We start from the raw sequence: 24,854 nt of genomic DNA on the forward strand, positions 1-24,854 counted from the left end.
TACAATGTAACCAATGTAACCAATCCCCAAATCACAATATGAGATTACATATATGTTCAAATGCTGGAGGTGATAGTGGAAAAAATATATATGCGTCTGCATACTAATCTCATCAGGGTGGAGGTTCGAATGTTGGGGGTGCCTAGTTAGAGAGGTAATGTTAGAACCATTACTCATGAGAGTGGGACAACTCGGACAGACATATTCTTAACAGCACGCGCAGCCTGAGTTAGATTAGGGTGGTCCAGTCTTCGGTGTGGTTGAGGCCAGTATATAGACTCTTCCACTGAAGAATCCATTTAAGTTCTTCCTTATCAAGGATTTTCTTAATGTCTTCTCCTCTTGGAGGAGGTTTAACCACATTGAGGACCTGCCAACGGATATTATTTTTGGAGTGTCCTTCCTTAGAGAAGTTATCCACAAGTGGAGCACCTGGGACCTTGCAGTGAATTCTGCTTCGGTGTTGACAAATCAGGGCCCTTACTTTCTTGGTAGTTTGACCAATGTAGATCATATCAAAAGGACATCTGATGGCATAGTTTACATTAGACGTGTTGCAGTTGGAGAACTGCTCAGGAGAAACTCTGATAGTGTTGAATGTAAATACTTGCTCTCAATAGTAAATTGGCATACTGCAGCTGGCACATTTTGAGTGGCCAGTAAGGGGAGGGAAGCCCCAGTGGTCGTTCAATGTCTTTTTGGGGGGGGAGAGCCGTTCTGACTAAATGGTCCTTGATGTTTTTATTTCTGTGAAATACAAATAATGGGTGTTCCAGATGGTGGTTACTGGTGTTAAGGACTGGCCAGTGTTTGAGGATACTTTTCTTAACTTGGTTCGATATGGGGGAAAAGTGGTAACACAGACTAGTCGATTTAGGGCATCCTCGTCTTTGGTGTGAGCAGGCTTTCTCTAGGACAGTACCAGGCTCTTTTGATGGATCTACGCACTAGTTTGCGTGGGTATCCTCTAGCGAGTAACTTGCCTTCTAAGGTGGTGGCTTCATGGAAGTATTCGTACTGAAATGTGCAATTCCTTCTGATTCTCAGGAATTGTGAAATGGGGAGTGAGTCACGGAGGGCACAAGGATGGTGGCTACAGTAAAATAGTAACAATTTTCTTTCTGTGGCTTTTCTGTACAATGTCGTGGAAAGTTTGCCCTCTGTATGCCTAATCATGAGGTCAAGAAAGGAGGTCTCAGTATTGCGGTGTGTAATTGTTAATCTCAGGCTGTTGCTGTTGGTATTAAGCCAGTCTAGAAATTTGAATAAAGTGACCTGTTTGCACTACCAAATTAGGAAAGCGTCATCAATATACTGCTTCCAGGTACGTATATTGCTATGATAAGGATTTAATGCAGTTAGTATTTTACTGGTCTTTAAATTTCCATGAACAAAATTGCAAAATTTGGGACAAAAACTGCCCCCGTGGATGTATCCTTAATCTGTTGATGGAATTCATCATTAAACAAAAAGAAATTCCTAGTGAGGCATTGGGTCAGTAGTTATAAAATGAAGGAGGTGGGAACGGCATGTGGGTGTGCTCTACTGTTGAGTATATTCTCCATGACTGCTAGCCCTTCCATTTAGGAAATGTTGGTGTAGAACGGTTCTACATCCAAAGTACATAAGATGTCTGTGTGTGGGTTAAAATGATGGTGTTCCCATTGGTTAATGAAATCCATACTGTCCCTAATGTAACACTGAGTGATGGGTACAACGTCTTTTATGAAGAAATTGACATGCTGACCTAAAGGCTCCAAAATAGAGCCACAACCGGAGACGATCGGACTTCAAGGGGGTGTCTCAATGTTTTTGTGAATCTTGGGGGGAGTGTAAATGACAGGTGTCCTGGGGGATGGAGTGTTGAGAAATAAGAATTTGTTATGGGTGAGAAAACGTGCAGTTTTGCCGCCTTCTGTAATGTTATGAATGAATTCATGAATTGCATTTGTGGGATCTTTCATGAGTTTCAAGTAGTGGTCCGTGTTGGATAGTTGTCTTTGAATCTCAGCTTTATATGGGTCTATATTTTGATTCACGATTCCACCCCCTTTATCCGCTGGTTTGATAATCACGCTGTGCTTGGCTTTAACGTTATTCAAAGCCTGCTTTTCTACCAGAGTCAAGTTGTATGGGATGAAAGTACGTGTATTTTCCAGTGTGTTGATATCTCTGAGAACCAATTTCGCAAAGGTGTGTGTCTCTGTAGGAGAACAACCATGCGGGGGTGAAAGTGGAAGGGGAGCGTAATGAGGTGTTAGCAGTATTCCGAATGCACGATGTATCCTGAAAAAAGAAATGTAACATAATTTTACTGCAGAATCGTAATAATTCAGTTGAAGTTCAAAGAAAATTAGGGCGTAGTGTTGGGATAAATGAAAGGGCCTTACTAAGTAATGATATCTCATTTTCTGAGAGAAGATGTGTTGAAAGGTTAAAGATAGGTACCGTTTGTGCAGTGTTTGTAGTCATGTCACTGTTGGAGGACATTACCATTAGTAATATTTCTGAAGTGTTTGTAAGTCCCATGGTGCTCTGTACCATCGAGGTGGTCGACCTCTCCCTTGTGAAGGTGGTTGTGTCTAGCCTCTCTCTAAAAAAGTTTGGTTATGTTTGTTAGAGGATGTGCTCGGTCCGTCTCACTGGTCCGAACTGTCTGAAGAGTCCCCTGAAGTGTCTGAGAAACCCACCAAGGTTCTTTTCTGATTGTACCGTCCCCAGGGGAGGTCAAAACTGGGGTTGGTGTAGGTCCTGTTAGTATAAAAGTTGTTGTTCAAAAATGGATACGTTTTTTCTGTTGAGCAATTACGGATAGCTCTCTTTTTCTGAACCTGTTCACGGAGTTTTTTATAATTTGTAATTGTGCTCCTTTCTTTAGTTTGTTTTTCCAGGTCATTGATTTCCACTGAGTTTTTGGACTTGTTCTACAGCAGTGTTGATTCCTAGCACCATGCAATGCCTGGAGCAGGTAGTGCAGATTTAGCTGAAGTTATACAGATATTTCTTGATATCGGTAAACACCTATAACAACAGTATATGATCACAGTATTTGATCATCACTTCCGTTGGCATGCATTAACCACCTTTTCCATATGTGCTGTATAGAATTTACATTCCCTGCTTCACTATGTGCCCCGTTCTTTCCCGCGCTTCTTTTGATTCCTTTTTTTCATCCTTCCCCCTTCTTTTCCCCCCTTTTTTCTTTTCCCCAGTAGGCAATCGCCACAGACATCCATTCTTTTGTCTTGAAGATGATCACTGTATTCGTGTAGGGGGATCGAAACATCGTCGACTTCTCGCACCTTGACACAATTGTATAATTTAATAAATATGTGCCTAGGTTGCGATATTTATTTATTTATCGGTGGCCAGTATGTTAAAAATTGTTCAACTACACTCCTTGGTTTGCCTGAAAACAAATTCAGCAGAATTGGAGGCAAGCAGGACAAACGTTTTGGGGAAGAACACCCTAAGGCTGACAGGTCCAACATATAATAATAACAAAATACCAATACCAAAAACCAAAATATCAAAAATAATACATATATATCAATAAATCTTTATTAATTTATGGATTTCCTCTTAGCATTATTAAGTACTTACTCTAATCTCTTGGCTATCCATTTTAAAGAAACTGCTTCTTAGTCTGTCAGTGGTGCAAAAGGGTCCTTCAAGGATGGTCTGTTCAAGGGGAACACAGTGGGAGAGGCAGCAAAACACCTGGAATCACTAAGAAAGCAGTGCCTGAGGTATTTTGTGAAGGACAGCAAGGTTGTGATAGTACTTTCTTGGCTGTGACTGTTTCAAGAACAGCTGCTAAGCGAGAGATGAAGGGTTAGGCTTGAGACATTTCCTCTGTATCAATAGTGATTGTTCCCGATATCCCACCTGGACAAAAAACAGACTCTCCCCCCCCTCAGCCACCTGAAATCAGCCAACAAGAGCCTCGCGGAATTGAAAATGAAATAGGAGACGGACCTAGAACTCCAGTTCGCAGATATGGACTGGGAAAGGATTCTGGTACATGTACCTCATGTTTCAAGAAATTCCAGGTTTAAATTAATAAATGTTTACATCTTACATAAAGCATACCTTCCACCCTGGAAAACTTAATAGGTTTTATGTGACTCCTACTGTGAAGCGGCTGAGATGTTGGGAATTGGGGGCAAACGTGTTTCATATGATTTGGTCCTGTTGGCTTTTTACTGGATTCTGGGAAGCAGTTATTGATAGTGTAAATGACGTAAGTTTTCGGGCGATGCCTTGTAGTCCATTAGCCTGCCTTCTTGGGGGATATCCTCATCCTAAGAAGAAGAAAATCACTGCTATATATACCGATTTTGCATTGATCCTGGCTAAACATGAATTAACAATGCATTGGAAGTCTGTGCGTGGACCTCAATTGATTGGATGGAGGAAGAACTGGTTAAATCGGCTGGGCTGGAGTGTATTGTTTGTTTCTGGAATTGAAGAGAGGGCGGGGAAAGATTGAAACTGCACGAGCATGGAAATACCTTGTGGACTATTTGCTGAGACCAGTCACAGTCTTAAAAACACTGAATAGCAGCAAGCTCTCTGATTTCTCAGAAGGATTTAGAGAATAGAATTAACTGTCCTTGCATGGGTTGTTGGAGGTGGGATTTTGAACTACTGAGATGAACTTTGTGAGACTTTGGACTACTGTGGTGTGTATTGAAATACTGGCCATTAGGGCATCCTTTATTTGGCACTTAACAAGGGGCAACTATAGTTAAGGGTGTTAGTTATTGATTGCTGTATTGGAGGCTGGAATTATCTGATGGGATGTTGCACTATATTTTATACCAGCATTGTGTTTATTGCATGTACTTGTTTTTGAACTATTAATTATCACATATGCGTACTTGTCAATATAAATCTACATTATTATTTATAACCAATTTATTATATGCATTGTCTGATCAATAATACTTTTCTGTACATCAGCAGCTTCTGTTTCATATTCTATTTTGAAAATAATAACATTCTTTTTAAAATAAAAGTCTGGCCATCTAAGGGAAACCACATCTGATGACACTTCATTCATTACAAGCTTAAGGACGTTGAGAGGCTGAGCAAGTTAATTGAATCTGCCTTTTGGTGGACCTGCACTATCCCTTCACTCGCCAGACTTCAATCAATCAATCAGGGATTGTAAGCGCACTACTCACCTGTGAGGGTCTCAAGGCTCTGGAGAGGGGGGCGAGGAGGTCTGCAGATCTGCTTAGCTGAAGAGCCAGGTCTTGAGGGTCTCCCTGAAGGTGTTCAGGTAGGGGGAGCATCTGATGTCTGCTGGAAGCTCATTCCAGGTCTTGGCTGCAATGTGAGAGAGGGATCTTCCGCCTGCCCTGGCTCTGTGGATACGCGGGGTTTCGACTAGTGCGAGGTTGGAGGATTGGAGGTTTCTATATTTTACGTAGAAGTTGATTCTGTCGTTAAGGTATTTGGGTTCAGTGTTGTGGGCGTGGGTGAAGATTTTGAAGGTGACTCTTTTTTCCACGAGAAGCCAGTGGAGCCTTCGTAGATGTTGGCTGATGTGTTTGTGCTGGGGGATGCCCAGGATGAGTCTGGCAGCGGTGTTCTGTATCTTCTGGAGTTTGCAGAGTAGGGAGTTGTTTATGCTGGGGTAGAGTGCGTTTCCATAGTCCAGTCTGCTGGTGAGGAGTGCGAGGGTGACTGTCTTCCTTGACTTGGGGGGATCCATTTGAAGGTCTTGTGGAGGATGCGGAGGGTGTTGAAGGCACCTGGAGGTGACGGCGTTGACCTCTCAGTTCATGGTGAGGGATGAGTCGAGTACGATGCCAAAGCTTCTGGTGAGGTCCGAGGGGTTAGGTGGGCTTCTGAGGGTGGTCTGCTACCAGGTGTTGTCCCATGCTGAAAGGTTGGTTCCGAGGATGAGGGCTTCTGTCTTCTCGGCTCTGAGCTTTAGACAGCTGTTGTTCATCCGACTGCAACGTCCTGCATTCCTTTCTGGAAGTTGAGTTTGGCTGTGGTGGGGCTTTTGGTTAGGGAAAGGATTAGCTGGGTGTCGTCAGCGTAGGATACGATGTTGAGGCCATGTTGTCAGAAGATTGGTGGCGAGGGGCCATGTAGATGTTGAAGAGGGTTGGTCCTAGTGATGACCCCTGAGGGACTCTGCAGGTGATTTCCGTAGGATCAGAGAGGAAGGGTGGCTGTCTAATTCTTTGGTTTCTTCCGGTGAGGAATGATGGGATCCAATCTAGGGCTATTCTTTGTATGCCGGCGTCGTGTAGTCTGGCGACGACTGTGCGGTGGGAGACGGTGGGGAAAGCTGCTGATAGGTCGAGTAGGATAAGGGCTGCGGAGTGGCCTTGGTCCAGGAGGGTACAGATGTCGTCTGTGGCAGCGGGTAGGGCGGTCTCCATGCTGTGATTGCTTTGGAATCCTGATTGGGATGGGTCGAGGACAGCGTTGTCTTTGATGAATCATGTCAGTTCCCTGTTGACTATTCTCTCTACAACTTTGTCCGTGAAGGGGAGGAGCGAGATGGGCCCGTAGTCCTTGAGGTCAGTAGGGTCAGCTGTGGGTTTCTTGAGCAGTGGTTTGACTTCTGCACGTTTCCAGTCATCTGGGAAGGTGCCTGTTTCGAGGGTGGTGTTGATGGTGCGTTGTAGTTCAGGTGCGATGGTGGGGACGGCTCTGTGGTAGATGTGTGGAGGGCAGGGGTCTCTGGGGGCCCCTGAGTGGATGCCTTTCATGGTCGAGGCAGTGTCTTTGGTGTCCAGGAGGGGATGGTGGGCTGGCTGGTGTGTCTGGGGGGCGGGCCGGCTGTGGCATCCGGTGGATCGTCGACGAAGTTGTTGTAGAGATTTTTGATCTTGAGGTGGAAGTAGGTTCCGAGCTTATCACAGAGGTCCTGGGAAGGGGTGATGTCTGTGGGTTCGCTACGGGGGTTGGTGAAATCCTGAGTGACACTGAAGGGTTCCTTGGAGTTGGTGGAGTTGGCGAGGATTTTGTTGTGGATGAAAGTCCTCTTGGTGGTTCTGATTTGGTTGTGGTAGTCCGTCATGGCATCCTTGTAAGTGGCGTAGTTTTTGGGTGTCTTGGTGTTTCTCCAGTTCTTCTCCAGGCACCTGCAGGTACGTATTGCTTCTTGGAGATCGGTGGTGAACCAGGTGGCTTTCCTGGGGCGTTGTGCATTGGGGTTGCGTAGCGCGGCGAGATCGTCTGCGCAGTTGGAGATCCAGGTGTGGAGTTCCCTGGCTGCGATGTTGGTGTCGAATGCCAAGGTGTGGTTGTCTCAGGGGAGGGCTGAGTTCAGTTGCTCGTCGGTGACCTTGCTACAGTTATCTCTTGGTGGGCGTGGGGCTGGTTTGGGTGTCTTGGGTTTGTCAACAGTGAAGTGTACGCAGTGGTGGTCTGTCCATAGGGGTTGTGGCTGAAGTGAACGCTGTTTTGTGGTGCGAAGATGGGTTGGAGGGTGTACCCTGCTCTGTGGGTCTGTGTGGTGACGAGTTGTTTGAGTTCAATGTTGGCGAGGTTGACGCAAAAGGTGGTGCAGTTGGGGTCGCTGGGGTTGTCGAGGTGGAATTTCAGGTCTCCGATGGGTATGTAGTTCAATGAGGCGATGGCGCGGAGTGCGATGAGGTCAGTGATGGTGCCGGCAGAGGGGGCCCGGGGGTCTGTAGACGAGGGTTCCGTGGAATGTGGAGTTGGGGCTGGTCTGGATCTGGAAGAACAATTTATACTGTGTCAGTAGACCACTATGTCTGTGACTGCTTTTTAAATAAAACTGTTTTTTTAACAGGATATTTTTCAAAAATAAAAATGAAAAGTTTTCTTTACATTTTTTCAGAGTGGGCAGTGGTCCGTGGGACCACTGCCAGTTCTGAAAATGTTTTGGTGCTCCCATTCACAAAGGGGAAGGGATCCCTTTGGGACCACTTCCTGTTTGTTAATGGCTTCCCACCAATTGGAAATTGGTGGTAAACTGCTAATGTTTTGGGACTGTATACATGTCGCAAACATTCCTACATACCAGTGCGACTTGTTATTAGGAATGGACACCCTTGGCACGGCCCTTCCTAATAGCAACTCACAAAGCCAATTTTGCAAGTCGGTAAAAGGTTACCGACTCACAAAATAAGGTTGCTATATTTGAAAAGGCATTTTACTGGTCGTATGCGTAAATGGACCGTTTGCGACCAGTAAAATGCGTCGTACATTTGGCTCTAAGTTTAGAAAGCAAACTTGTGTGGTCAATATTCCCTATTGTGTATGTCACATAGTGAAGCTTGCTCTTTATCATGGACACACTTTTCTTGTCAAAATGTAGAGAAGCTAGGTTTAGTTAGCTTAATGTTTGGTGGATTATTCACAAGTCAAAGTTGTTTCATACCTTTCCTAGTGTGAACTGCTGCAAATTAATTGCGTAAATAACTGCTCGAGTGATGTATTCTGCACCATGTGAGGGAGTAAAAGATTCGAATTTACATAGACACCAGAAGAATTAGCCTTCCTGGTTCCTTTTCAACAACACCTATCAAGTTAAAGCTGGATCTTTCTTGTCCAAGTTACATGCAGTCTTTTTATGGGTCCTTTTTCTTCCGATGGCTTTTCAGCATCTACATGTATCCTTTAACCATTATCTTTAAGACTTGTGATTATTAATTTACTCTCATGTTAAAAGAGCAGTCAAACAAATGAGATCCTTTGAGGTCATCTATGCATCTACTGGTAGCTCTGTCAGTAGCACTGAAAGAGGGCTTCACAGTATTTTATAGGTATTTTGTAGTACAATACTTTACTTTGCAAAGAGTGACAGGCAGAAGCTCTAAGAGCAGGACATACAATGAAAGGTTATCAGTTACTGTGGTGGAAGAGAAGATGAAAGGTCATGGAAACAATTGTATGCCCCCTACTTTCGATGTCTTAATTCAGTTTCCCACTCATTGAGCTGTTATTGCTGACTTTATGAGATAGCACAAATCAGTGGCGTCGTAAACCCCTACTTTAGCAGCTACAGCAGAGGAAGGGGGTTTATTGGCCTCGTTTATCTGCAACTAGGCAGCTAAATGTTCATAATTAATACAAGAAGGATGAACAAGTGGATGCATGAGTGAGTGAAAGTATGGATGGGTGAGTGGCTGGAAGGATGGGGGATGGATGGATAAGTAGGTGAAAGGATGGGTTGGTGAAATGATGAATGCGTTGGTGAAAGGATGGATTGATGGATAAGTGGGTGGGTGAAAGGGTGCATGATGAAAGGATGGGTGGGTGGGTTGGTGAAAGGAGGAGTAGGTGAAAAGATGAGGATGAGTGGATAAAAATAGTGATGGATGAGTGGGTGAAAGGATGAGTGGATGAGACAATGAGTATACTGGTGGATGAAAGGATAGAGGAGTGAATAGAAATCTGAGTGGATGTATGGATGGATGGGTGGGTATGGGTGAAAGGATGGCAGAGTAAATGGAAAATTGAGGGGATGGATAGGTGGTTGGGAGAAAGGGTGATAGAGTGAATGAAAAATAAGCGGATGGATCAGTGCCAAAGAATATGGAAATCTGAGAGGATGGATGGATGGATGGATATGGGCATGGATGAGAGGATGGCAGGGTAAGAGAAAATTTGAGAGGATCGATGGGTGAGTGAAAAGCTAGCATAGTAAATTGAAATCTAAGAGGATAGATGGATGGATGGGTGGGTGAAAGGATGGAAGAGTGAATGGAAAACTCAGGATGGATGGATGGATATGGGTGAAACTATGGCAGGGTAAATTGAAAATGGGGAGGATGGGTGGTCGGAAGAAAAGATAGCAGAATAAATGGAATCTAAGAGAATGGATCGATGTGTGGTGAAAGGATTGTAGAGTGAATGGAAAACTGAGAGGATGGATGAAAGTAAGGCAGAGAAAATAGGAAAAGACAATTAATTAATGGATGGGTGGGTATAGATGGATGGCAAAGTAAATGGAATTCTGAGAAAATGGATGGATGGATCGGTGGGTGAAAGAATTACAGAGTAAACAGAAATCTGACAGGATGGGAGGTGAGTGAGTGAAAAGACAGCAAAGTAAAAGGAAATCGAGGGGGATGGATGGATGGGTGAGTGAGTGGGTGAAAGGATGGCACAGTCAATGGAAATCTGAGAGGATGGATGGATGGATGGATGGATGAATGGATGAACAAAAGGATCAATTTATGGATGGCTAAGTCAAATCAGGGATGTATGGGTGAGTGGGTGTATGTAAGGATGTTTGAATAGATGATAGATGTGTGAATGGATGGATGGATGAAATAGAAAATGGATGGATGGATGGAATGGTGAAAGATTGAATTATGGATGAAATAATGAATGGATGACAAAATGTAAAGGCGAAATGATGGATATCGATGGACAGATGGGAGGGTGAAAAGATTAATGGATAAGATGCTTGGATGGAACAGAGAAGTGAGCTTTTCTACAGCAGTTAAAACTCACTTGCTTTGCTTGCTTGGTGCCATTGTAGATTTGGTTCCAAGTGGGGGTTAATTAAATGATTTGGCTAATCTCTTGGCACAAATCATTTTACTTTCGTGAACAATTGTAATCAGGAGTGCATTGAGCCCTTTTGTGCTCAGTTGCAGATTCTCACACAAATAAAACTGTGTGCAGACCTAGGCCCTGATTATGAGTGGTTGGAATTCTCAGGTGTGCAGTGTTCACCACACCTGACAATTGTCAGGTGTGATAAAGTCTGCACACTTTGTTAAATTTCGGCAGGTCAGATCTGCCAGAATTTAATTGGAAAAGTTCAGTTACATGTAGATTTTGGTGCATTAAACACCAACATCTGCATATTATTCCTCCAAAAATTGGAATAGGTGCTATTTATAGTATCTCATGTTTCTGCACCCAGAGGAGTTGGATTTTTCTCAAGTTCAATAAAAAGCACCTGCTATTTTGGGGCACTCATAATCAGCGTCAATTGTCTTTATTTCTGTCTTCCTCTCATAAGATTGAAAACAGATCAAGGAGATGGCACCATACTTTCCTTCAATCCAACATGATTCTTGCATCATAGCCATATGGGTTACTTGCTTTCATCAGTGCTTTTAAACTGTGAGTAAGGCAAGGAATGGCGATCCACCTGCATAATATCTCAATAATCATTGCATCCTCTCCTGGTAATGTGCTGGGCATGTGCTTTGTCATCCAGTTTTGGGAGTGTACGCATTGAACTGTTGGTCCACTGACACTGTCCTTGGACCATATACAGGAGGGAAAGCGCTATCTAGAAAACACTTCTCCAACCAGTAGCTCGTGAGTAGCCCTTCTGTGTGCAGCCCAGAGAACTAAATTAGAAGCTTTTGGTTGGTTGAAATAATCTATGTATATAAAAATTGAAAAGCGTGTATTTGAAACAAAAATGTGTGGAAGTTCAAAATTCATAAGCTTATGTTTGGAATCAAACTAGTGAATTTCCTAAATATATTTAAAACTGGTATTTGAGTAATAAAAATCAAACTGTGTCGGGGAGGCTATTACTATTATTATTAACTTGGTACTAGGGGCCATGCAACTATGACTGTTATGTGTTTGCTTTGTAGATTCATCCACATTGATAATGCATGGTTTACATTACTACTGGCAACCGGGCTTAAAACGTGGAGATGACCACTGCTAGTAATCTTGGATGTGGTGGCCACTAATGTAATCTTGTTTGATGTGCTTACTAGTACATCTTTAATAATGTAAGTAGCTCGGAAGGATTTTCATTGAACACAAGTGTTAGAAATAGGGTTTCTGATTGGCTAGGCAGAACCCACCACTCTAGTCAGGGTAAGGGAGTTACACGCTCAAGATAACCCCTACTCACCCCCTTGGTAGCTTGCCACAACAGTCAGGTTTATCTCAGAAGCAATATGTAAAGCGTTTGAGCAACACATACACACACACACACTATTGACATAATTAATACACCACAAAAGAGACACCACACGGTAGCATATAGAAATATGTATCTTTATTGCATATAAACATAGACAAAAACAACATGAACCAATAGTCACTTTGCCAATTGGCAATTGTCATAACATCACAGTTTGTGTAATAAGATGAGGCATTTTTTTTTCAATTCAATAAATCTTTATTCGGAAATAAAATATCCATAAAAGCACAAGTCAAAATACCAGCAAACATATGTACGAAAAAAACATTGCACAATTTAAAACAATAAGCACACAGGGACATGTAATATGTAACATGCACATCAATAAAAATGCACGTAATACAAAAGACAAAATGTGCAAGGCAGCCAATTCATAAAAATCTTATGACAAACATTCTTAAAAGCTTATGGCAAACATTCGCCCATAACAAGTAGCAGCATAATTCAATAAGTGCAAAGAGATTTAACAGATAGCAGAATGATATGCTGTAGGTATGATCAAATATAAACAAATAGCAGCATAGTACGTTAAATTGCAATCAAATATAAACTGTAAACTTAGGACCATAATGTGCATAACAACAATGTCTTCAGGGCACCATCAAAAGTCCGAGCTTAAGATCCATGACAAGTAGCAGCAGAATGTGGGTAGGTGCAATCAAGACTATTATAGAGTACTCATTGAAGCACGTGAGCGGACTGCTATTTTTTAAAAAGTGCTGACACAAAAAGTAAAATCTTCACTCTTAAGCTTAAGGATTTCCATATAAGCTGTTCTATAGTCAAAAATGGCAAGTGCCTTGAAGAAAGGAATCAGCAATTGTTTCGTATATTTTTGATAAAAATCACAAAAGAATGAAAAATGTAGCATCAATTGATTACCACGATTGCCGCAAGGGCATGGCGCTTGCTCAAGGTTGATGTTAAAGCCTATAGGGACGCACAATAAATATTTTAAGGTGCCTGCCCTAAGGTGAAAGAGCAAACTTCTCTCCAAGCAAATTATATCCTTCAGAAGGTAGCTGGGTAGCAAATGTGATGGGGGACAGTTAATGTCCACCAGGGACATGTACCGTGCGACTGATGATTTAGAAAGTTCTGTTTCATGTCTTATATCGCTATAAAGTTCGTATAGGGTCTCTTAAAGGATCTTTTTATTTATACCTTCCATGTCACTTGGATTTAAAAATATGTGGTCAAGATTCACGCTAGTCAGGCTTTCCCTAACCAAGGCAAGCCATGATATATCCCCACCCTTATCACATTTAAGACAATCAGTTATAATTTCTTTTGTTAATATTGCTGAGGGATTTTGCCAAACATTTAGCCAGAATATGGCCGGGCGAGATCTAATATAGTCCTCAATATAAAACAGTTTTAACTCCTTATGACAAACAAAATGTGAGGAAGAAATTGGAGCCCCCATACGTCTTCGGCAAAATCTATTTTCTTTTACCTGAATGCTACAACATTTTTAAAAACCTACAGCACCATATGTTGCGGTGGGTATGCATTGTGTTTATATATTTTCATTATAGATAGCACTACCTCAGTTCTTTTATGTTGTGGGAGGCACAAAATTGAGTTAGTGGCCTTTAAAAATGTACTCTTGCTGTGCGCCAAATGGGCCGCCCAGGAACCAGTGTCTGAAAATACTAGCCCCAAATATGGGAAAGTGCGAATGCATAAGAAATGTTCAGAACCTGAGTTAATTGTATTAATAAGGTGCTTTTTGGGGCAGCAGCTCATTATAAATGATTTCTTAAAATTAGTACAAAGATCTAGACTAGCCATAAAATCTACAAAGCCCCTAACTAAAGTGCGTAATGCATTCGGGGTGTGGCCCATTAGGACCGCATCGTCCGTGTATAGTAAGACGGTTAGTGCATTGCCATTGATCCTTGGGACATCAGTAGTTAATTTGGACAGTACATTATGTATTAATGTATAGAATAAATAGGAGTGGGGCCAGTACGCACCCCTGCCTGACCCCTCTACCAATAATAATGTCACCTGAGACCTCCCCGTCCTTACTGATCATTACCCGTGCCTTCAAGTCCCTATGCAGATAAGCTAAAAAATGAACTAATACCTCGTCCAACCCATATTTTAAAAGACATTACCATAAACGCGACCTGTTAACGAAATCAAAGGCTGAGGTCAGGTCCATAAAAGCCAAGTAAATGGGAGATTGCCGGGCTATAGTATGAGATTTAGATTGAGATTTAGGCATTGTTCAACAGTTCCCAATTTACTTCTAAAGCCTAGCTGACACTTATTTAAGATGTGTTCCTCCTCGGCCCAGGATCTCATTTTATTAAACAGGACCCTCCCCAGTACTTAAGTGTGTTATCAATCAGGGAGATTGGTCAGTAACAACTAGGGTCGGATCGGTCCCCCTTTTTAAAAATTGGGACAATAATGCTAATTGTCCGTGTGCGAGGAATAAAAGTATTTGTTACATTATTAAAAACATTAAGTAAAAGGGGCGCCCAGGACTCCGGGTTATGCTTAATAAGATAAATGGAAAGCCCATCTGGGCCAGGAGCCTTGTTACCTAAGCTTTGATGGATAGCGTCCTCAACTTCTAATATTGAGATCTGAATTCGAGAAGCATCATGAATGTCAAAGAGGTCCTCACTTTGAGATGGAGCTGTGTATATCTGAGAAAAGTGAGCTATCCAGGCTCCACTGGTTATATCGCAGTTTAAAAGGGTAAGTGTAAGGCCCATAGATCTCATGTCCTTAACTGCTGCCCAAAAACCATTTGTATTATTGAGTCTAGCGGCACAAGCAAGTTTGTCCCAGTGTTCTTTCAGGATCTCATCTTTTCGCTGCCTAGCCACTTGTTTATAATATCACCTCAATGATCTAACAAGGTTTACATCCCTTGGTACCGCTGTGAGTGCTACTCGGGGCTCTCTGTTTGCCCGAGAGTGAGCGTTATTATACCTCCTTGGGTTCTGGTTGTTATCAGGTGATGGCCTCGGGATCAGTTGCTTAATACCAGCATATAGATGGATAAAAGCATTAACTGCCTTGGGATTGGGATCAATGGATGACAAACAAATCTCAGTAGATGATGGATATGTTGTTAACATTTTAGAGAACAATTTACTACTATCAATGTCTTTCCAAATCAATCTCAAATTATCTATCGAGGGCACTAAATTACTGGCCCCAAGTTCTTTAATAAAATCTGGTCTGGGGGCAAACCTGATTGTCGTCGAGATTTGACTATGGTCCCCATGTATAGTAGATATGACCTCCGCTTTTAATAAAAAGTCTTTTAATGAGGCAGATATAAAAACATAATCTATAATTGAAGAACAACCGCGACCTCTATATGTAGGAATTAAACAACTGCCATGTCATTATAATTTATGGCTGCAATATCCATCACATTTAATGAATTGTGTTTAGACAGATGATCCAACAGTTCTATCCCCCTTTTACACAAGTGGATGTGAGTTGGATGGGCAGAGACTAGTTATTTTACCCCAGTAATCCTAGCGTTAAAATCGCCACCCAAACAGATTCCAGTTAAGTTGCGGGACACCATTTGGCTTTGTAAATCCGAAACAAATGTAAACACATTGATAACATTTATAATGGGTACAGACAAAAAATAATTATTATAAAAGTTAATAAAACAGATTGAGGCCCCGTGTATAAATCAGGGCTTGAACATTATCACTATTTGTGGTGAGAGTTTTAACACTGCCACCTGAGGAGATGTTGACCGAGATAGAAAGTCCACCAAAAGGGCAACCTTGTTTGGGGACGGGTACAATAATATTAAAACATTCAAACCCCACTATGTATAAGTCTCTTGTTGCCCAAGTTTCCTGGAACATGAGGATATCATATTTATTGGCCACATTGACCCAATCTTCAGAGCCTATTTTGGAAGCCAAACCGGCAATATTCCAACTGAGTGCCCGAAGATTTGGATCATGTAGTTCTGAGGCATCATGTCCCAAGGGGTTGAGCATGGGTCTGGAGGGGCCAGGTTCCACTAATGATGAAGTAGGCAGCAGCCAATCCAGGCTATCTAGATCAGACAGAGCGAAAACCCTGTTCTGCATCGCATGCGGGGTATAACAGGTGTGTTTTGCCCAGAGTTCGGTTTATAGAAGAAGCCAAGGGGTAATGACCAAATAAGAGTAGGTATGAAACTGTTAAGTTCCTGTGTCATCAATATTGATCTTACCAGTGACGGTCGACAGAAATTGATGAAAACACAGTCTCCCTCTATGGTCTTAGATGAAGATCTGACACACCCTACCCTGCGCACCATTATAATGTTGCTGATGTTTGCCACCCTAAACCCTATGTGTTTAACTAACCAGTCAGCACATTTATTTCGCAGTTGATCGCAAGACTCAGTCTTATTTTTTCCTAAGGGAGGGACTCCTGCAAGAACTAAGACATAGGGACAAGCTGTCGGTGGTAGGCTAAGAACTTCTTTACTAGCCTCAACAGACCCGCTAACATAATTCTCAATGGCGGCGGTCGTACTCTGAGATTTACGTACTAGGGAGACATTATTTACAGGGGGTGAGGTGGTGGATGTAAACTATTAAGGTCACCTGGCTTCAGTAATTTTTTTTGGGCAGTGGGAGGTTTTGCTGAGAAACATTCTTTAACTTTACAACATGTGTCAGTTAGGGGAAGCTGCGTGGGAGTCGGGGTTTGCTGTTGCTGTTGTTTATTAGAGCTCATTACACTGGTTGCACTGGATGACTGTGGTTTGGGAGCCTCCCCTTCTCGTGAAGTCGAATTTGGTATATTGTTGTGCGAACTTAATTTATTTGGTAATGACTCCAAACGATCTAGGCGTTCCCAGAGTGCAGTAAAATTCTTGTCTACAAGGTCTCTAATGGGATCATACATAGTGTTTACAATGATATCAATTGAGGTGTCCCCAAGTCTAAGATGAGTAGAAGGGCCTGATATGAACTCAGTTTGAGTATGTGTAGAGTGCTTTAGTATTTCAGATGGTGTTAAATCAACAGTAACATTAGTAGTTGTTGTGTCTACTGGAACCACTGTTCCTTGAATCCATGAGTTCAGGGCGGTGCATTGTTGTGTAGTTTTAAGCGTAGGGGTTGCTTCCTCTTGGAGCTAGTAGGTTTAGTCAGTTTTCTTTTCCTTTTATCCCCGGTAATTACTGGATTCGGCGAAACGTTCATATTTGGAACTATGTCCTTATTACAGGTCACTGCTGAAGGGTTCTCAGCAGCCCAAATACCCTCAACACCCTGGTTACTTTCCTTGTTGCAGCCACTTTCCAATACAGGTGATTGCCTAGAGGGATTGAGTGATAAGTTCGGCGTCAGGGGGGGCTAGTACAATCACCATTCTTATTCGATGAAACAGTATATGGAGTTGTTAGTCCCAGGGACAGTCGCCTCTCAGTTAACTCAATCTCAGTGGCAACAATATTCACTGCTCTCTCCAACATACTGTCTATGGAGGTGGTGGTGCGAGAACTTGGTAAGGTGTTGCGTTTCCCCATAGCGTGATGTGTCCACAATCGTAATTATAACATATATATGACTCACCGCAGGGGTGCTTGGAGTATGGAACCTGTCAGAGAGGTGGCCCAGCCCGGCCTCCTCCAGTCTCTGACGGGCGCAGACGGGCCCACCCTTGGCCTGGGCTTAGCCCAGGTGCGGCCCGGACACGCCCGCGCACGGGAGGTTGCCAGTGCTCTTAACGCACCTCCGGGCACGAGTGCAGCGTCAGAGGCGCAAGGCTGCCGGGAACTGTAGTTCATCCGTTCCCCTCACGGCGTGTGTTAAAGAATGTTGTCCGTTCTCCTCATGGCGTATATTTGGTGGAGTGAGCCGTTCCCCTCACGGCAGTGGTGGCGGAAAGACTGGACCTTCAAGCGTCCCGCGCTGCAGGAGGTTGCCGGTGCTCTTAACGCGCCTCCTGGCACGAGTGCAGCGTCAGAGGCGCGAGGCTGCTGGAAAATGTTGTTCAGCTGTTCCCCTCGTGTGTTAAAGAATGTTGGCTGTTCCCCTCACGGCGTATATTTGGTGGTGTGAGACGTTCCCCTCATAGCGGCAGTGGCGGCAAGACCGGACCTGCAAGCGTCCCCGATGAGAACACCGTCACTGTACATATTATGCAGATCCTGAAATAATACTTGTTATCCTGCCACTGCAAGGCATAAACCAACACATATGATAACATCAGGGCATAAAATGCAGCAATTAGGTTAGGGAGATCACATAGAATCACGAATGCTGTGCATACTAGGCAATTCTGCAATAGTACTTGTTATCCTGAGTGTGCAAGTCCTAAACATGACATACTTCCTCACATTAGGGCCCAAAAATGCAACAGGTTATGAAATAAATCCAGCAAATCACCTGTAACCATAACAGCATGGATCACCAAATATCCCCATAAGAATTTAGGTTGCAGCGCATCTGCACGCCTATTATGGGTTATACAGTAAACAATCACCAAGAGTAGGGCCCAGAGTACCTGTGTGCCTACTTCACGGGATACGTAGTTTTCTACTTCCTTACTCAAGAAAGAGAGGGCCTCCGCCCAGGACCCTCACTGGGAATTGCCTTCACTGCCAAACAGATGCCCCCAAGGTAGGAATTAACATGGGAGGCACACCCTTGCTGTAGATATACGAGATACCTTGCTGGGTCTGCCGCACAAAGAGTGGTGAAAGGCAGCTGCCAAGGAATGCGCAGTGCAGCTGCTGCCAAGTGCAGCCTTTTAGGGGAACCAATTCACTCACCTGGGCAAAGCTGCTTGCAATGGCCTGCGGCACTTCCTAGTGCCTAATCCCACTGGGGTGGGGGAAAGTTCCGTAGGCCCTGGGAACTCTTTGGACACTGGCCCAAAGTCACAGAAAAAGCTCTTGGAGTCGTTAAGGCAATAATGGGGCCACCTAGCAGGTGCTGTGGTGTCAATGTTACAGCAAACAAATGATGGACGGAATGCTGACAATGCAAACATTCTCCCCCAGTCAAAAGATCTGTTTTAAATCCATTGTTCTTTTGCCCACTACACCACCCCAGTTTGGACCCAGCCATATGCAAATCAGTCTTAACCCGGTGCCCCATGGGAACAGTCCAGACCGAACTGCCAGGCCAGGTCCTCCCTGGACTGGAAACAAGCATCCTGGGACCGGTTTCAGGGTATGTCACCCTTCTTCAGCCAGGCTAGCTTGAATCCAGTGGCACAGTGAACAAGGGGCCCATGTCTGGGTATACCCAGCCAACTTAGGGCGAAATGTGTTACAGCAAACAAATGATGGACGGAATGCTGACAATGCAAACATTCTCCCCCAGTCAAAAGATCTGCGTTAAATCCATTGTTCTTTTGCCCAATATGCCACCCCAGTTTGGACCCAGCCATATGCAAATCAGCCATGACCCTGTGCCCCATGGAAACAGTCCAGACCGAACTGCCAGACCAGGTCCTCCCTGGACCGGAAACAAGCATCCTGGGACCGGTTTCAGTAACAGTAATAATCAGCATGCAGAGCTGAGTCACTCAAGTAATGGCAGGAATGTTCGCAAGTCAGCTAAGCGCGCTGCACACGAGCTGGCCAGGACACTCACTACTCTGAAGAAACTGCAAGGCATTGGGGCACCTGCTGCTCCAGTGCACAATGAAAGCGCTTGACATGCATAACTTCGAGCAGATTGCCACCAATGAAGCGTTCACTTGTGCTGACTGCAGGGAAAGTATCAAGAGCTCTCCATGTGCTAATCTTGGCACAAACAGAGCTATCAAATGCAGTGCTCACCATGCGCTGATGTAGCGAGAGCCAACATGCCTTGAAATCACTGGGAGCACAAGCAGAGGGCAGGCAGCATGCTAGAACATAAGGCAACAAGTGCAAAGTGGCAATCCCTTCTGCAGCCCAATGATCATTAGGCTGCATGCCAAGCGTCTGGTTACAAGTCCCATGCAGTGCCTAAAAACATGAGAGACAGAGACCCTGTACTTATATTCAAAATGTCTTTGACGTGGAGGTAACTTCAAACAAACTTTAGAAGTGCACAACACCTCCATGCAATCTCCATCCCTGGCTCCATACACACTACAGGGGGTGGAGACAGCTTTGTGAGAGAACAGGAACAGTCCTATTCAGGTGTCAGTAATAACTCCTCCCATCACTTTACCTCGTGAAGTTCCATCAGGTGATGGGCCATCAGGGTATGAATGGCACACCTCAACTCCTTTTGTGTGACTTTCTAGAGTGAACAAAAAGGCCCTTGTCAGTCTAACCCAGATGTTGATTGGAGTCAGGCTTCAAAGCACAAATCATCATAAGGACATAGAGAGTCTCACTTTCTAAAAGTGGAATCTCTAAAATATTAATGAAGAATCTACCTTCACCAATAAGCAGGATTTGTCAACACTATTCCAAACATACTAAACATGACAGCACTACTCCTTTTAGATCAGAAAGTACCACTGAAACACATATCAAGGAAATTCCTAATGCTGCTGTGCTGGCCTGCTGCACTCTTGCTTGCTGAGAAGGACTGCATCTGCAGCTCTTTATCACAGAACCCAGTGTGACGGCAAGGGCTAGTTGGTTGGACTCCTGATCTGAAGCCTCAGGGATATAACAGGCTTCCAACAACCTTGCATCTGCACCTGGACTCTGCCATCTGTAAATCTTCCCTGCCAAGTGGTATTATCCCAGTTTTGGACCCTTGGAAGTGGGCCTAAGGTGCTTGTCAGAGAAACCAACACATCTTCTCTGCTGGACGATGCATCCTTGAGCAGAAACAACGCATTGCCACTGCTGCGTGAATTGGACACTTCGCAAAAACTTGCCTCGCCCCCTCAGTCTTCAGAACAAACACATCGCCGATGGCACAGCACATCTCTAGCCCAGGTCCTCACATCTCTCGTCGAAAGCAGCCTGGACGGCGCCTGACTCCCCATCGCTGCCTCTCACCTCCTCGGAACTGATGCATTGCCAGCTGCGCGCTTCATCTCAGACTCCAGGACTTTGCATTGCAAGCCCCGTTGATGTGATCTTCCATATCAATGCAACAGGACCTTGCACTGCCACCTCATCGCATCTCCTAACCGAAGCAGCACTCCTGCTACATGACACATCTTCAATGTGAATTCATGCACCGCTCCACAACCAGTATCTAAGGTACTTTGTTCAGTGGGCCTAGCATTATCGCTGTAGTCGGCCTGAACTCCATTGTGGTTTTATCCCGGTCCGATGCAACCAGATATCCCTTGTTGGATCTTTGTGCTATTTTGACCTAAAACTTTTAATTGAATATTTCCAGTTTTACTGATTGGATTTTTGTAGTTTTGATCTTGTTTTATTCATTAAAAAAATACTCGATATTCTAAACCTGGTGTGGGATCTTTTTGTGTGCTATTTTCACAGATTTACTGTTTGAAGTGTTGGACAAAGACTTTACAAAATGCGCCTCAGTTAAGCCTGACTGCTCCGTACCAAACTACCAGTTGGTTGAGCACAGGTTAATTTGGGGTTGCTTGTGCCTTACCCTGACTAAGATTGTGGTTGTTACTTGACCAGGACTCACACCCCAATCAACCAGTAACCCAATTGCTAACATCCGAGATCAGTGGTGAGGATAGGGTTTGTGTTTGTGCAGTGCTACACCTAAGATCAATTCGAGTTTAAATTCTCCCTGATTGACCTCTTTGCTTTTCCAATTTCATTCTTACTCTACCTGTCTACTTGTGTCTGTGACCTCACCTGCAATGATGGAGTTTGAGCTTGTCAACCTGGAGAGCTACACTATGGCTTAGCTCAAGGAGTTTTGCGAGGAGTGGGAGCTGCCCACATAAAGGAGTATCAAGAAGGTGGAGCTCCAAAATGTTTTCAGAGCATAGGTAGAGGCAATTAATTCCCAATCACAACAGATAACCAGGAGGATGAGGAGGATGAAGAACGATCAGAGAGTGTTTCGACTCACGGTAATTCTACTGATGACTTCATCAGGGCTACAAGACAAGCAATATTAATCCTGATTATTTTAATAGGCTTCTTAGAAGATCCTAATCCATCACCAAAGTTAATATTAGTGTCTGTGGAATGGCACGTGCTCATGTCATTGCCAAACCCATCTGCAAGCTGATGGTGTCACTTAAAGGGTAAGTAACACTCAAAGTAAGAGAAGACAGAGATGTGGCACACAAAAGCCCACCGGATAACAACATTTACAGGAATATTAATTCTGTCTGCTACTTAAACATAGGCTAGAGGTGAGTGAAGGATAATCACGGTAAGATTTGTAGAGAAGTGTGAAATAAGATTCTAGAGAAGAAGTAAATTACCAGTCAACCTAAATAGTGCATGTATAGATATATTGTGTATACTAATATTGTTAAGTTTAAACCTTCATGTCACAGTAACACTTACCACTTCTGTAAACTTCTGGACCAGTGGATACTCTGCCAGGAAGAAGGACTGCTTTGCTGCTCAAGGACTGCCACTCTGCTGGATTGCTACTCTGTTGGACTCCTCCTTTGTTGTGCTGACCTTCAGCCTGCCGCCCACTTGCCTGGGTGAAAAGGACTGCACCTGCATTTCTTGAACCCAGAACCCAGAGTGACTCAAAGGACTATTTGGCTGGACTGTTTATCTGAAGCCTCAGGGACATAATAGGCTTCAGTCAATTTTGCAGCTGCACTAAGACTCTGCCATTTGTGCGTCTACCCTGCCTAGTGGTGCCACCACGGTCCTGGACCATTAGAAGTGGGCCTAAGGTGCTTGTCAGTACAACCGACGCATCTTCTCTGCTGAGTGGTGCATCCTCAAGCAGAACAGATGCATTGCCCCTGCTGCGTCGATTGGACCCGTCCCAAAAACCCGCTTCACCCAAACAGACTTTGGAACTGATGCAGCACTGATGGCTCAGCACATCTCCAAACCAAGTCCTCCCATCTCTCGCTACGGCAGTCTTGATGACGCTAGACTTGGCAACGCAGCCTTGCAGCTTCTCTGAACCAATGCATTGCCAGCTGGTCACTGCATCCCCGATGCCAGGACTTCTCATTACAAACCCCTTCAACTGAATCCTCAACGTCGATGCACTAGGACCTTGCACAGCAGCCTCATCGTATCTCAGAACTGACAAATTGCAACTGCTGGGATCCACACAACTCTCCGCAGCCAGGTTTTAGGATACTTTGATCAGTGGGCCTAACGTAGGTCCTATCGCCAGCTCACGCTCCATCACGGTCAGCCTTAACTTTGAGTTTTTCCCAATCTAGCAGACCAGAAATCCCTTGTTTGGGCTTTGGGCTTTTTGGTGCTATTTTGACCTAAAACTTCAAAACTGAATATCTACGGTTTTACTTATTGGACTTTGGTCAGTTTGGTCTTGTTTTATTTATTAAACACTTGTCTATTCTTCCAAACTTGGTGTGGGATCTTTTTGTATAGTGGCTTACTGTTTTACTGTTTGAAATGTTGGAACAAAACGTTACACATTCCTTTCAAGTTAAGTCTGACGGATCTGTGCCAAGCTACCAGGTGACTGAGCACAGATTAATTTGGGGTTTGCTTGTTCCTTACTGTGACTAGGATTGTGGTTGTTTCTTGACCAGGGTCGCACCCCAGTCAACCAGTAATCCAATTTCTAACAATCCCTGATCTAGAATCTCCATAAAATCATTGTAGGAAGAGCAATAACATCCATATCTGTGAAGGATAGTTCTTTGCCTTATTGAGAAATGCCACACAAACTCAATTGTGCACACACACACCGACCATTGATAGTAATTAATTCTGTAATTATTATTCTAACTACACCTTTGCTTTGATAATGGGATAGGTTATAAAGAGGACTAAGGAAAATGTAACTGCACTTTTAGGTTTTTGATGCACTCTCACGAATGTATCAAAACACAACATGGGGACCGATCCTCATAACACACTGATCCTCACAGAGATAGTTTTTGTCTGGATCTGTAAGGGTGTACCTATGCTATGAGGACCGACCTGATCTTCACAGTATGGATAACACATGCCAACATGCACACACGCAGATCAGAAGCCATGATGAATACTAGTGAACCATGTCTGCAAATATTGTGTTGGCTTCAAGAAGAGTACAATATCATCTCCTTGGTCTGGTTTCAGTCTTTTTATTTTCTAGAGAGTTTGATATAGCGCAAACTTGCCCCGAAGGTATTAGTTATCAGAGCGCTTTACATAGCACCAGTTGCGTTACATGAAGACACATTCATTTTTGTTAGGCACGGGAGATTAAGTGATTTGCCCAGAATCACAGGATGTTCAGCGTCATTGCCGAGACTCAAACCCAGTTCCCCAGATTCGAGGTCGACCGCCCTAGCCATTAGGCCAACTCCTCTCCCCAGTCTTGTGCATGGGATACAGGTTTGAAGACAATTGACCTACACAGAACAATATTTGAAATGAGTCAATGGCCGCTGAAAGGAGGGAAGGGATTAACAGTGTTTGTACTGACTCATTGGAGGCGACAACACTAGTGCAATGGGGGGAGGTGAGATTGATAGTTAGAGGAGTGAACGTAGAAAATTGTTTAAATCTCCATTTACCTACTCCCTGCATAGTACCTGAGATCCCCTGATTGTGTGTTCTGTCTCTCGTACAGTATTGCACTAAATACATTTCTAGGTAAATACTACAAGGCCTCCTGGTGGTACAACCGACTAATGAAAACAGGACCTCAAAATATCTAATTTGATTTAGGGCACTTTTTACAAATGCGTTGGGTCCATAAGGAGAAATTGTACTGTTATTCACCAATTATACTCATAGCTTTGTAGGAAATTGAGCTTGTCTCTTTGAACACTTGTGGAAAATTTGGAATTACGAGCTTCACTGCTTCATAGGGAGACAGGAGTATTTTTGCTCTAATTTATGGGTATGTGAGTCATCTATTCATTGTAATGCTCTTTGTACAGCAAA

The 24,854-nt window shown here is 43.7% G+C and overlaps 1 protein-coding gene across 1 annotated transcript in view; it reads left to right on the top strand.

The window, feature by feature from the left end:
* LOC146866022 (transmembrane channel-like protein 2-B) overlaps window positions 1-24,854 on the top strand; it is a 704,484-nt gene that overhangs the window by 23,665 nt on the left and 655,965 nt on the right. The window lies entirely within an intron of this gene.

Source organism: Triturus cristatus, chromosome 2_1, assembly GCF_964204655.1.
Source record: "Triturus cristatus chromosome 2_1, aTriCri1.1, whole genome shotgun sequence".
NCBI lineage: Eukaryota > Metazoa > Chordata > Amphibia > Caudata > Salamandridae > Triturus > Triturus cristatus.